The 14129-nt window shown below is 42.7% G+C and overlaps 2 protein-coding genes across 5 annotated transcripts in view; one reads left to right on the top strand and one right to left on the bottom strand.

The window, feature by feature from the left end:
* The window catches only part of MCPH1 (microcephalin 1), a 228000-nt gene that overhangs the window by 77564 nt on the left and 136307 nt on the right, over positions 1-14129 (bottom strand). The gene's annotated exons all lie outside the window — the stretch shown is intronic.
* Positions 1-14129, top strand: part of ANGPT2 (angiopoietin 2) — a 56469-nt gene that overhangs the window by 3685 nt on the left and 38655 nt on the right. The window lies entirely within an intron of this gene.

Below are 14129 nucleotides of genomic sequence, written 5' to 3'. Positions count from 1 at the left end.
TCCTTTTCTTTCTTTAAAATTAATACTACTGGGCCTCCCTGGTGGCGCAGTGGTTAAGAGTCCGCCTGCCGATGCAGGGGATACGGGTTCGTGCCCCAGTCTGGGAGGATCCCATATGCCGCGGAGCGGCTGGGCCCGTGAGCCATGGCCGCTGGGCCTGCGCATCCGGAGCCTGTGCTCCGCAACGGGAGAGGCCACAACAGTGAGAGGCCCACATACCGCAAAAAGAAAAAAAAAAAAAATTAATACTACTATATCCTTTTAATAAAGTATGAGAAGTATTCATCAGCTGATGTACAGGGAACAATCCAGTTTTGCTCCTAAAAACAAAACTGTTGTCAGTGGTGAGAAGCTCAGATGAACTCAGACTGTCAGCCCCTTCCCCACCCCTGCCAGGGACTGACTGACTGACTGACTGACTGACTGACTGACTGACGTGTGTGTGTGTGTGTGTGTGTGTGTGTGTGTGTGTGTGTGTGTGTGTGGTGGCAAAACACTCCTTAGCTGTATATCCAAACAAACAAACAATAAACAAACAAACCAGAGCTTGGTTCAACAAAGGAAAGAAAAAACCTCCCACTGTATCCACAGCCAATGTTCTACTACAGTATTGGAATAAACCCACCATTCCTGTACTGCCTTGCTGTCTCCTGAATCATGAAACATGATTGTGCTTAGTGTTAGAAGCAAATTCTGTGCATTCAGATAGGCTGACTAAACCTTCTATTTAAGACTGCAAGAAAATGATTACTATTATTTAATTATCTATTAATATCATTATTGTAAGGAAGGCAGAGATGATTAAAGTTTCACTGTGGTAAGAGAAGTACACATATTTAAGGTTGGAAAATGCAAGTTTAATATACTGTTTACTATATACTATGTACGACGTATAGTACAATATATGCATACTACATATATTATATAAGATATGCATATACAATATATAGATTATATTATATATATAGTATATATACAGTATTTGTTTGCCATGGTCAAGTGGCCTCTGCTTATTGAACGGGGCTGTCTGACATCCTGGGTTAACTATGCAGGTGTCACACTGTGGGGAGATGAAGACTTGCCTGCAGTCACGAAGTAGGAAACGGGCTTGTGCATACACCTTCCATCATATCTGACTTTCTGTTTAGACACTAGATAATCCAGATAGTCTCCTTACTGTATTTTGAAAATTGGTTGATTTTAACCAATATGGTCCTCTACAGTTTACAAACAGGTTGTAATCCAGGAGTTTATCTGTAAGCCAGTTACTGTACTATATGGAACTTGAAGAGGATACTAATCTTACAAATGGTGATCAGATGCTCAAGCTGGCCCATTTTTTTATGGGTTAAAATAGTGCTTATTTTAATCCATAAAATAACTGAAACTTTGTATATTTTTAATTCAAGAACAACAGTTCCAATCAACCCTACCACCATATGGATAACTTAACAATAAAATAAAAATATGAGAGTAATATATGGGCCATGTAAAATTACAAAGTCAAACCTTTAAAACAGTAGAAGATAGGATGTAAATTCTCTTTCCTCTTAAACTTCAGCCCCTTTCTTCAAGATGAACACTTAGAGATGTATACTAGCCCTTTACTGTGACAAATTTAATATCAAAATGAACGAATTTCCTTCTTCTTAAAACCTGTACAGTGGTATTATACAGTGATCAGAATCTTTTTCTTTTTTTTCTTTTTGGCTCACAAGTGACATGAAAAGAGGTTGAAAGAAAGATTTTATTTAGGGGAAAAGAGCAAAATTTGGAAGACTAAGGAAAAGGAGAATATGGACTAAAGGGGTGTGTGTATATATTAGAGAGAAAAGGAGACATGGGGGGAAGGAGAAAAAGGAGAGACTACCTGTGATGGAATCTATCACCTATCAACACAGGAAAGGGAGCAGTAAATGGGATGGCTATTTTGACAAAAAGGAGGTGGCTTATATTGTTCCATATTCTGGACACCAAATGGTACCAGGGCCTGGACAGCTGTGGATTTCCTGGGTTGAGATCAAGAGGGTATAGGCAATGAATCATGAACATGTGCAGATTGTTTCCAGATCAGATGCTCATAGTTTGCAGAGCATCTATATTACTTACTGATAATGACAACTCATCAAACTATTCTCTGTTATAATAACTATGAACATATATACTTATAATAATTATATATGTATACATACTTATTATAAATGTATACAAAAAGTATATATTATATAACATTATACACATCTATACCTATAAAATATAATATAAATATGAGTCATCTATCTATATATATATGTCATATATATATATATACTAAATACTGTGGATTGTGTAGTACTGTAGTATGTATTTATTGAAAAAAATCTGGGTATAAGAGGACCCGTGCAGTTCAAACTCATGTTGTTCAAGGGTCCACTGTGTATTTGTGTGTGTGTGTATATATATATATATTTTTCTCTTTTCACTACATCCTTCTTTGACTTGAAGGAACCTGGTAATATTTTTCTTCTAAATTTTTCTAGAACTTTTCTGATAAAAAGAGAGCCAGTCAACTTTCCAGTGACACTTTTATCACTAAAGCAATAGTAGTTATTGGGGGATGGCAATCAAGTGGCACTGAATAATTTTAAAGCACTTTCCAAACCTTACCTCATTTAGTCCCAGAAACACCTCTAGAACACAGACATGGTGGATATAATCCCACCTATTTAAAAATCACTCATGAACACGGGTCAGGGAATATCAGTGTGCTCTGCAGTGTAGGAGTCTTGCATGGGTTACCCAGAGAGGAAAAACAAACACGGAAAAGCACGCACATCCCTCCTCTGACAAAAAGCAGACTTTTCCATGGGGCTGGAAAGACCGCAGAAGATCACTGGGAGAAGCGTGAGTGAATCTGAATATCGTGTTAGTTCTTAGCTCGTTAACATAAATGGGTGAACACTGCTCTACCACTCCCACTCCTTTTGGGGTGTTTCCAGTTCAGGGCAGGCGTCACTTAAGTTCATTTATTTGTTCAACAAATATTTACTGAAGGCCCATGTGTGCCCAGGCAGTGCTCTAGGTGCTTGGCACGAATACAAAGACTAGGGTCTTCCCTGGTGGGGATACGCGGCATTACACCACCGCATCCTGTTGGAACGCGTGGGTCAGAAGGTGATAAGCGCCCCACAGAACATCGGGTGAAACGAGACAGGCGAGCGGGTGCGGGAGATGGGGAGCGTTGGAGGGTGAGGGGAGAGGGGAGCAGCGCCAGACAGTGTGGTCACTCCGCTGCAACCTTTTTTACAAAAGGACAATCAATTGAAACTACTTCAGAAGGCTCATTTTTCCTGATCATCAAAGCCATCAGTAATAGGTGGATATCTCAGGAAATAACACATATACAGAACATGCATTAAAAACATTAAGTATAATTCCAGCATTCTGAAATAAGCACCTTACTACTCAGTACATAAATATGCCTATACAGGGATGACTTTTTTTTTTTTTTTTTTGCAGTACGCGGGCCTCTCACTGTTGTGGCCTCTCCCGTTGCAGAGCACAGGCTCTGGACGCGCAGGCTCAGCGGCCCTGGCTCACGGGCCCAGCCGCTCCGCGGCATGTGGGATCTTCCCGAACCGGGGCACGAACCCATGTCCCCTGCATCGGCAGGCGGACTCTCAACCACTGCGCCGCCAGGGAAGCCTATCTATTTTATTAACAATAAAAAAAGAAGAGGGTCTGAGAGGTTAAGTAACTTGGTTGACATCCCAAGTCAGTAACAGAGGCAACTGCCACCACCTGTGAGTCCTGCCTTAGGACAAGCACAGGTGTTCTGGGGCACAACCAGGTTGCGGACAACCTGGTCATCAGGTAACATTCGCAATCCTTCCTATGTGGGGTTGGTGCCAAAGCTGCAAAGAAAAAAAAAAAAAAGCAATCGGGAATATCCTGTGTGTAAAGTAATCACATGAAATTCCACTCTGTAGTTCAGAAGAGTAAAAGCAAACTATATCATAACCAAGAGAAAGTATACAAATTCTTACAAACCGTACATACAGTAACAACCCTTCTCTGGAAGTTGACTGAGGGTGACAGCCTGAATTTCCCAGGACCACCTGAAAGTCCAGGCAAATAAAATTCAGTCCCTGGAAAGTAACGTGTGACCTGCCCTACACTCTATTTGATTTTAAAAAACAACTAGGGTGTATCTCTCATTTAGCATTCTACAAATAGATATAAACAAAAATACCTTGACGTCATGCTGCTAATGTTTAAAATGAGAAAGTAATGTCAAGCTCAACAATTTGATGTAATCTTTTGATTACAGTAAAAAAAAATTCATGGGTACTGTTTTAGAATAAAACTTTCCACATTTACCAGGATTAAAATGACTGTTTTATATATGGTTCGAAAATAAAGGGATGAGCTCTCCTCAGCCACCTGAACTGAAAGTCAGGTGTGCTAGCTGTCTGTCTTTAAATTAATATTTTAATTAGATATTTTGCCCATGAAATCACCTTTCTTTCTTATCCTAATCTTGGCCTGCACCGCTGACGAAAGATGTGAAATGCACTAGAAATCTCTGAGAAGTGGGCCTGATCCTTTTACCATCATCACCCTTTCAACCAGCTAAAACCATTATCCTGGCAATTCAACTCGAACCTAATGAAAACCTCTGTAGGACCCGCCTGGGGGGTGCCTGGCCAGTAATTACTTTCCTCCAAAATCAGCCTCATTCTTTCCTTTGAGCACCCTTCTACCCGGCTGAGAATTACTTTCAGAATCTTTCTATCAACCTGACAACTTAACACTACCAAGTATTCACTTCCAATGTTTAATACTTAAAAAACTAGCAATCAAGCAAACTAAGTGTACATATTAAGAATATAACCTGTCATTTAAAACATATGTGACTTTATATTTTTTCATGGACAATGGTGATTTTTAAGGGAAGAGATATTCAGAGGTCTTGGGAAATACACTATTTTATTGTGTTGACACAGTTTCCTAGAGTCTTCCATGGCTTGTATGTGCTGAATATTCACAATAGTTATTGGTCTTTTAGGTAGAGAATATTAATCAAGCCTTAAAAGGAAGCAAGCGTTCAACCTCTCCATTTCTCGATTTTGTTACATTCTATCTAGACCATATGAACACTTTCTCACATATTAAGTCTTCTTGATGTGAGAGGGACTATTCCACCGGGGTGACTTAATCTACTGATTAGCCTGGTGACACCTGCCACTGACATCTCCCCCATCTTAAGATAAGTACTCAGGACATACATATTAGCACCTTCATTGTGACAGTTCCAGCAAATTGCGGGGATAAAGGTTAAACCGAATTGTGGGTCAGCCTCTGTATGTCGCTAATTAACATTTAGGAATGGTCTGAGCATGCTTCACCTGGGAGATTTCCACTTTGGCCGCCAGAAGCACACCCTGGTGGTTGGGGTCAACAGCAAAGGTGTCTAATGTCATGAACCCTCAGGAAGCAGGCCACGCCCTTTGGTATAACCTGCTGAGTCGTGTGGGACTTGGTAAGGACAGTTAGTCTGACAGTCTTCCTACACCAGGAGCTGCTCCCTTCCCTCTGTCTGGGGAGCCTCTGGGGCCCTCAAGACCACCACCCTGAAGCAAAAGGACAGAGGTGAAAAAAACTGAGACCATTCCAGGGGTTTCACTTCTGGCCCAAGGCAGCCCCAGGAACTGAGCCAAACTAGAGCAAAGGGAATGATGTGTTCCCGCTCTCCTGAGTTTGGAATAAAGTGGTTCTCTACCAAAAGACGAGATCTCCTGGACACACTTGGTCAGATTCCAAGAAATCTAAATCTAAAAGAAACCGTGTTTACGCGTGAAGTCCATGCCATCACTGTTAACAAGCGTGCCTTGGGGCGGGCTTGTTATTTTCCTGCGTCTCTGTGTCTCCATGAAACAACGATACAGCCAGGGAGAGCTGGCTAGGTTAACTGGTGCAGGCTGAAGCTACGGAATGCAAGCTTTTCATTTCATTTGTTCCTCCTTATAGGTAGCAAATGATAGTTTTTAAAAAAAGACTGAATTGTTTAGAGCAGTTTTAGGTTCCCAGCCAAAGTGAGGGGAAGGTACAGAGATCTCCCACGTGCTCCCTACTGCCCCCACACGCACAGCCTCCCCGTTACCAATGACCCCACCAGATGGTACATCTGTTACAATCAACGAACACGTCATCACCCAGGGTCCACAGCCGATAATCAGGGTTCACGCCTGGTGGTGTGCGTTCGATGGGTCTGGACGAACGCGTACCGACGCCGGATCCACTATTCCAGAATCACGCAGAGCAGTGTCGCCGCCCTGAAAGTCCTCTGTGCTCCGCCCCTTCATCCCCACCTCCTCCAACCACTGACAGCCACGAATCTTTTTACCGTCTCCATAGTTTTGTCTCTTCCGGAATGTGATATAGTTGCAACCACACAGTATGTAGGCTTTTCAAATTGCCTTCTTTCACTTAGTAAATGACTTTTTTTTAAAGCATGATGAACTGTACAATTTGTTTAGTGACCCCTTACCTTGATTATTCAACTAAGTTATTAACTAGCTAAAACCCTCACAGTGTACCTTCAGAAACGTAAGGTTTTCCTACCCACAGCAGGGACCTCAGGGGATTATTAGGTGTTTCAAATAGGATGATGAATGCACAAGTGTGCTGGAAACTGTAAGATGTCACGGTACTCAGGGACTATCATTAAAATTCATTTTAATAACGATACCAGAAACATGCTTATCAAGTTCTGTACTGTTATCTCACATGAAAGGTTGTCACTCCACTCAGTCTTATCAGGTTAAATGATCTGACTTTATACCTCAAGGCACATCTTCACTCTGTAAGACAATGAACTTCCTTTCAACATGGAAAAGGACAGCTGCTAAGTGTGCTTGTAAAAGGCCCTGATTATAACAGGTGGCTGAGTACCTCTCTGTAGAAACACTCAGCTCCAAAATCGTACGTGGCTTCTTCTCCTAAACCACCCTACTTGTGCCCCATTGTGCTTACAGGTAATGCCATGAGCCCACTAAAACAGTCAGACTTTATGGTTAAACTTATTATTACCACTTCAGCTTTCAGTAAGCTAAGAGCAATGTTACTCTTCTGTATGTTCTGTTTTTATATAGAAGACAATGGCAGGAACTATATGAATATTAAACAGCAGGTGGTCTGGGGTTAACTAGTCAACCTGCATATCTTGGTAGAAAAGATTCAAAATTCCTAAGAGGTATCGTTTCCTCTGGGCTCCTGCAAGCATTTTCTCTGCCATTAGACTTGTAGAATCAACAAGATATTATCAACTCTTGTTTATTTGCTGGATAATTATAAACATTAGTTTGAAGATAATTCAAGAATTCTTTTGAGTTTTATTAACTACTATCTAGTCTTCGGAATCTTGAAAAATTATTACATACAGATGTAGCTTCAAATTTCTCTAAGCAAAATGGTCTTAATGGGAAATACTTGTACAAAAATGCTGCTGGAGAGAAGATATTTTGCTGAGTAACATAAAATAATCAGATTCCGACCACAAGCCAATTATCTATGTTTAACATTTGGTTTTTGTGTATGAAATTCCTTATTATTTTTAGCTACTAAGGAATAGGTTCTTAAATTTCCTAAAAAAATAAAATAAAATAAACTTATTCAGTCTTAATTCAAGAAAGTATTAGTAACAGGAATTCCTGACCCGAACTGGTTTTAACTTAACTTCAACAGTGAAATGCTCTTAAAAGCAGTGATGGTTGGGATAATTATATTACAAATTAAAGAATCAACACTAATCAGAACACCACCCCCTCAAAAACAATTGTTCATTTTGGGATGTGAAATTAAGTGTCCATATTTTCCAATACGGTTCCCTTCTCGGTTATGACAAGCACAATAAATCTATATGTGCTTTCCCTCTAACTGGACGATGTTTAATATGTATCGTTTATTTATTGCTACATGATTAGCCTGCCCTATGCCACTTAGCTTTCACAGTTATAGTCTGATAGTACGCTACTTTTCCGTTCCCTTCCTCACCTGAAATACCACTACCATTAAAATAAATGGTCTCCAGATGAGGGGGAAAAAAGGATAAAAATATCTGGTGAAGAAACAACTCTCTCTACTTATTTGGGACCCTTTCTCTATCCATTCCAATTTTAAGTGATTCAAAATCCTAAACCGGGAACACAGGTCAACCACAGCAGCTGTGGAGATAGCCCAGCACCACTCCCTCACCTCTTCCCAAACAAGGGGGGGCTTTCGGCTCTCCTTGGACGCCAGCATACTTTGCTGGCTTCTTTAGAAAGTCTACAGACTTCTTGCAAAAAGGATACTGTTCGTATGACAGCAGTCACGCGAGTTCAAAACAGAGAAAGCCTCTTTCTCCCCTTTGTGGTGGTGTCGTTGTTACTGTAAAGTGACAGAGGCAGGATGCTGCCGGTTGTCAGGATAGCAGCTGGCATTTACCAGGTGCACATGACCTGGTGACATCAGCTCGTTGAATCTCGTGACAGCCTACTGAAGGTAGATACCCTGTTCTTTTTTTGAAGAAACTCAAGCTCAGAGTGGTATCAGATGGCAGCAAGTTAGCGATACTAGGATAATTTCTTTATTTCCGAGCTTCTTATAATAACACATCTTTTTGTGTGGCTCACTTCACGGTGGTCCCCTAACACCTGCCATTCTGATACTATACACAATGGTCACACCCCGAGGGTGTCCACCGCCAGGAGGAAGAACAAATACTGGAAATGGCGAGAAGACCAACTTGGGTTGATGTTATTGTTCTCACGGACCCCGGGGAAGGCTGAACAGTGTTGAGATGTTAAGTGACTTGCTAGCTTCCAGAGATGTGAGCTTGCAGAGCAGGGATTTAAACCCACGTCTGTCCTGTTTCCGAGCACCGTTCCACCTCCTTCCAGCTCTGCGTTCTCACTCTCAGGACTGGAACCGAGGCTGATACGCGAAACAGTCAAACCCGGATGATCTGAGCCTCCATAGGAGGGCGACGCTGCACAAATGGCAGCTGCCGTCCTTTGGCAGCTCAGGACACAGCAAGATGGCGGCCGCTGAATCTGCACACAGTGGCACACACATGGCTCTGTTTCCAGGCATAGCGAGGGACTCATGAATAAGCAAGTGAATAAGAAACTGAAATGTAACTCTTCCCAAGACAGCCCTGTCGGAGTAAGGGACGGGCAAAATAAGAAGCTCTGAAGAGCAGGAACTCGGTCCATTCACACATACACCTCCGCTCCCCCAAACACTCGACTGGACCAGGTCAGCCCTTGCTTTCCATTTACTCAGACGCTGGCTTAGGCATGCCTCAGACTCTGAGCTGGCTCTGTTTTATGGAAGCCAGCACTTTCTTCTTTTTTGAGGTATAACTGAGAATAAGCTTAACAAATCCGAAGCGTGTACCTTGATGATAGATGTACACACCTGTGTAATGGCCACCAGGTGGCTCCCTCCTGCCCCTCCCACCCTGAAGCCCCTCCTCTCAAGGCTGGCCTCTATTCTGCCCTCTGCCACTACAGGTTAATTTTGCTAAGTTTTGTACTTCACGTAATTGGAATACAGTATGTATTCTCTTTGAGTCTTTCTTAAAAATTATTATTTCTGTGATTCATCCATGTTGTTGTGTGTATTAAAATATGCCGGGCCTCCCTGGTGGCGCAGTGGTTGGGAGTCCGCCTGCCGATGCAGGGGATACGGGTTCGTGCCCCGGTCTGGGAGGATCCCACGTGCCGTGGAGCGGCTGGGCCCGTGAGCCATGGCTGCTGGGCCTGCGCATCCGGAGCCTGTGCTCCGCAACGGGAGAGGCCACAACAGTGAGAGGCCCACATACCGCAAAAAGAAAAAAAAAAAAAAAAAAAAATGCCCTTTTCCATTACTGTGTAGTGTTTCCTTGTAGGAGCATGACACAATTTATGTGCCCACCGTATTATTGTAGATGGATACTTGTGTTCTTTTAGGGAAGTTGACACTTCTCAACTGGACAAACCCAAGTATTGTGTATTGTCTTTCTTGTATCTTTGGAACCTGTACAGTTGGATTGACTTAAAGCTTCCTTGAACGATTTCCAAGACTAATCTACCTTCTAAAGAAACCTGCTCTTCAGAAAACATTCCATACGTTGCAGAGTGGTCTTGGTGTTTATCCCTGGGGTGCTCAGAAAGGACTTCTGAGGAGTGTTTTAAGTACTGGTCAAACATATAATTCCGTTAAGGTTACAATGGGAGGCTAACAAAGAGATAATTAAATAGTACAGCAGACACCTGAGGAAAGAAGGAGCCATATAAACATTCAATGGAAAAGAAAGCCTGGACATAAAATACAGGCCTGACCAGTACGACCTGCCATTCCCTCTGGCCTTACCTTCGCCTCTCCCCTGACAACACCTTCTTTCCCAGCATCAGAGAGAGGCGGTTCTAAACAAAACCATTTTCCAGACTGGCACTTGTTTTTGGGAGCACCAGGATTTTTCCTTTTTCAAATCTTTCTAAATGGTATTACACTTTAACACATATGACTTACGGTCATCGTTATGACAACCCATTAGGTGTACTTTCTGCATCATGGGGCATGTCAGCTCCTCTCTCCACGTGGGCGGCCTGATCTTGCTTCCTGAGCAGTTATGGGGACCACCAAGACCACAGCAACGGGGCCATGAAGAACCAAGAGATGCTTCCCTGAGGTTGGCCGGAGTTGAGCTAGTGGCCCCCAGGGAGAAGGATTAAGATGAGGGTTCATACCCCAGTTCTGAGTTTACCACTGTCATTTTCAGGAGGTTTCCAAGGCTAGCATGGACTTCTCCCCCCAAAGCCAATCTCACTCCAGGAGACCAATGGTTTAGGGGTTCAGGAACAATTAAAAGAGGTCTACACATACCACCTGAAAGTGCTGGGATGCAGGATAGGCGTTTTGGGAAAAAAACCTTCACTTAACTTCTATCTTTGGCCTCCTTAAGCCAAAATGCTCCCAGAGTCACTCCAGAAGAGGGCCAAGATTCCAGTGGAGCCAACCAATCATAATCTGAGTCCCAAACAGCAGCCAAAACTCCAACGTAGGTCCTTCTGCCGAGGGGATTCAACAAAAACGCTAAGCCACAAAGTTTAAGCTGGCATGTGGACCACGTTAATTTGAAACCAGATTTCTACGACTGAGGGAAGCTTTCAAGAATTCACTACCACTGATAAAATTAAACCGGCCTGTAGGCGTCAAGACCAAATCACAGCAGTGACCACAGTGATTTTTGGTTAAAAATAGGGGTAAGATGACTCATATTTTGAGTGAAACAAACAAGTGAACCCTAACAATAGGAAAACTTCTGCCGCTGTTCCCTGCTTTCTGTGTGAGCCCTCGCCCCTCATTCCCATCTCCTGTATGAGCCCTCACTCCCCAGCCGCACGTGCATGTGAGCCTGTTGTGCCCACTGACTGCTCAGTGACATGTGGATCTTAATTGACTTGTGTGAACGACTGTCATGGGACTCCGAAAAAGACAAGGTGGTATGCTGCACTCTCATACACTACCCCTCAGAAAGCACTCACTGATACAAATACACGACCCCCTAAAGATGAAGCAAAGTGAGTCAGCCATCCTCTGGTGGCTCAGAGTGATGCTGGGGCCCCGCCCCTCACTGATAGAGAAATCTCTCTTAAAATGATTATTTTTTTTCCCCTTCAAATGGTGAGTAAAAATTCAACATTGCAGAAGAAAAAGTCAATCCTGAATGACATGCTTTTTTTAACTCATGGCAGTGGAGTGAAAGGGGATAGGAATTTTCCACTAGCTTCCATTGGAATGGACGTGCATGCAAGGCAGCAGGGTTAGGGAGACGGGGCAGACCTACAGAACTGAAACTAATTATGGGAAAATGACTCAAGTCCCTCGTACTTTTACCACAAGCGTTTGAAGAATCACACTGAACATTTGGTGTTCAAGTAAGCTGGCCTTCTCTGTGCGCCATAAAACTAGTTCAACTTTGAACGAATGAGGGTGGCAAGCGTGCAAACTGTAAATTACACGCAGAAATGGACCACGTTACTTTTGTGAGACTGGCACGCATTCAGTACTTCCACTGCACCACCAAAAACACATCGGCCTGAGGCAGCCACGCCGTCCACAGAACACACGCACCGTGTGCTCTAAGAAGCTTTCTCCCCCAGTGCACGGTGCTTACAAAAGTTGTTAGCCTGAAAGCAGACACCGGGCCAAACAACAAGCTTGCGAGAAGCATGGCTGTTTTTCTGAGTGGTTTCTGAGGTTGGGAAACTATTCAGGTACACATCTTGATCAAGATCTTATATGATTTACTAAGTCTTTTTGATTTACTGGTTTTCCAATAAATATTATCAAATCATAAGGCAATTACAGGCAGTATCTGGATTGGGCTTACACCCTACCAAATGCAAGGTTCCATACAGGATGTTCTAAAACTCAAGTAACCCCAAATACTTATGGACTCTGTTTGCCAGTTAGGCACTGCCCAGCTTCTCAAACTTCGGAATCGGGTCGGACACTGCCACCCCCATTTTAAGTTCCATGCTGACTCTTGTAGCACTCTTGCTTTTAACAACAGCAAACCACTAAAAACCCAGCTTTGCCCAGTGGCACCATCTAATAGTGTTGAAACTGAGCTACTTTGGGCTACTAATTCTTCCAGTAGCTGACAGATGTTAAATATTGTGGGATTTCCCTTGAATATTTGAACTGTCCCCAGTGTTCTTAGTAGTTTGCTGCAGGGACCTGGGGAGGCTTGGCACACAGCTTGGGAACCCTGATTCATTCGTCCCATTTGATTTTCAGACGAACGTAGCACAGAATGCATTTATATACCCATTTTATCAGTGAGAAAACTGAGGTTAAAAAAGTTGACCTGGTAGCTAGTAAGTATGCAGCTGAGCTAGGATTCACACCCAGGTGTGTCCGAGTCCCAAAACCTGTGCCATAATGATGGCCCTACAACAGCTTCAAAAATCACACATGTAACTTCTCTCCAACCTGAATCCAACACAAAGCTACTTTATTCAAGTTTTTATAATGCTGCTGAAAAGCAGGAGCTGCTTGAATTGGAATAACTCAAAATACAATTAAATTCAATAGATTAATTCATTTATTTTACTTTTCTCAGAGCAATTTTGTATTCATCCCAATGGGTAGCACAGCTATTCAAAGGATAAATCATTTTCTTCCTATACTTGAAGCCACTGAACTCCATCAAAATGCAACCCATGACTCAGACATTTATTTATTTATTATTTATTTTTAGACTAATGGGAACTGCATGAATTCTTTCTCGGTCTTCCGAGAGCAAATGCCTTTTATGCTTGATCCGGAAGGAATTGAGTTTCGGAATGTTAAATTACTAATTTACCTAACTGAATACTTTTAACCCTCTTTGGGCAGCTGGAACGGTTTAATCTACACTCTCTGCAGACAGTCACTTTAAAACCACTTTTTCAAAGTTCATTTCTTTAGGCAGTACTTAGGTACAACCAGATGAAAGCTGCAGATGGAGGTAAATAAAATCACTTATAGTAACTAGGGTTGTAGTGTCACGGCAAAAGTTATCAAATATTTCATTTTTAATACCCTTGCTTTTAAAAATATTTTTACTGAGGTCTAAAACACAAGAAGTGTATACAGTGTACTAACCTTAAATTGACAGCTTTAGGGCCTCCCTGGTGGCGCAGTGGTTAAGAGTCCGCCTGCCGATGCAGGGGATGCGGGTTCGTGCCCCGGTCTGGGAGGATCCCATATGCCGCGGAGCGGCTGGGCCCGTGAGCCATGGCCGCTGGGCATGCGCGTCCGGAGCCTGTGCTCCACAACGGGAGAGGCCACAACAGTGAGAGGCCCGCATACCGCAAAAAAAAAAAAAAAAAAAAAAAAAAAATTGACAGCTTTGTGAACTCTTAAAATATGAATTTACTTGTATAACTAGCGCTGGGATCTAGATATAAAACATTTCCCACACCCAGAAGGTCCCCTCATGCCCCTTCCACAAGAATAATCTCTCTTGCGCACACCTAAATGCCTCCCAGCCAGAAACCATTATTCTGACTTCTGTTACCACCCACAGGTTCGGTCTACTCTTGAACTTGATATAAATGGGATCATACAGGAGG

Source organism: Mesoplodon densirostris, chromosome 20, assembly GCF_025265405.1.
Source record: "Mesoplodon densirostris isolate mMesDen1 chromosome 20, mMesDen1 primary haplotype, whole genome shotgun sequence".
Classification (NCBI taxonomy): domain Eukaryota; kingdom Metazoa; phylum Chordata; class Mammalia; order Artiodactyla; family Ziphiidae; genus Mesoplodon; species Mesoplodon densirostris.
This window is presented reverse-complemented; position numbering and strand designations above follow the sequence as displayed.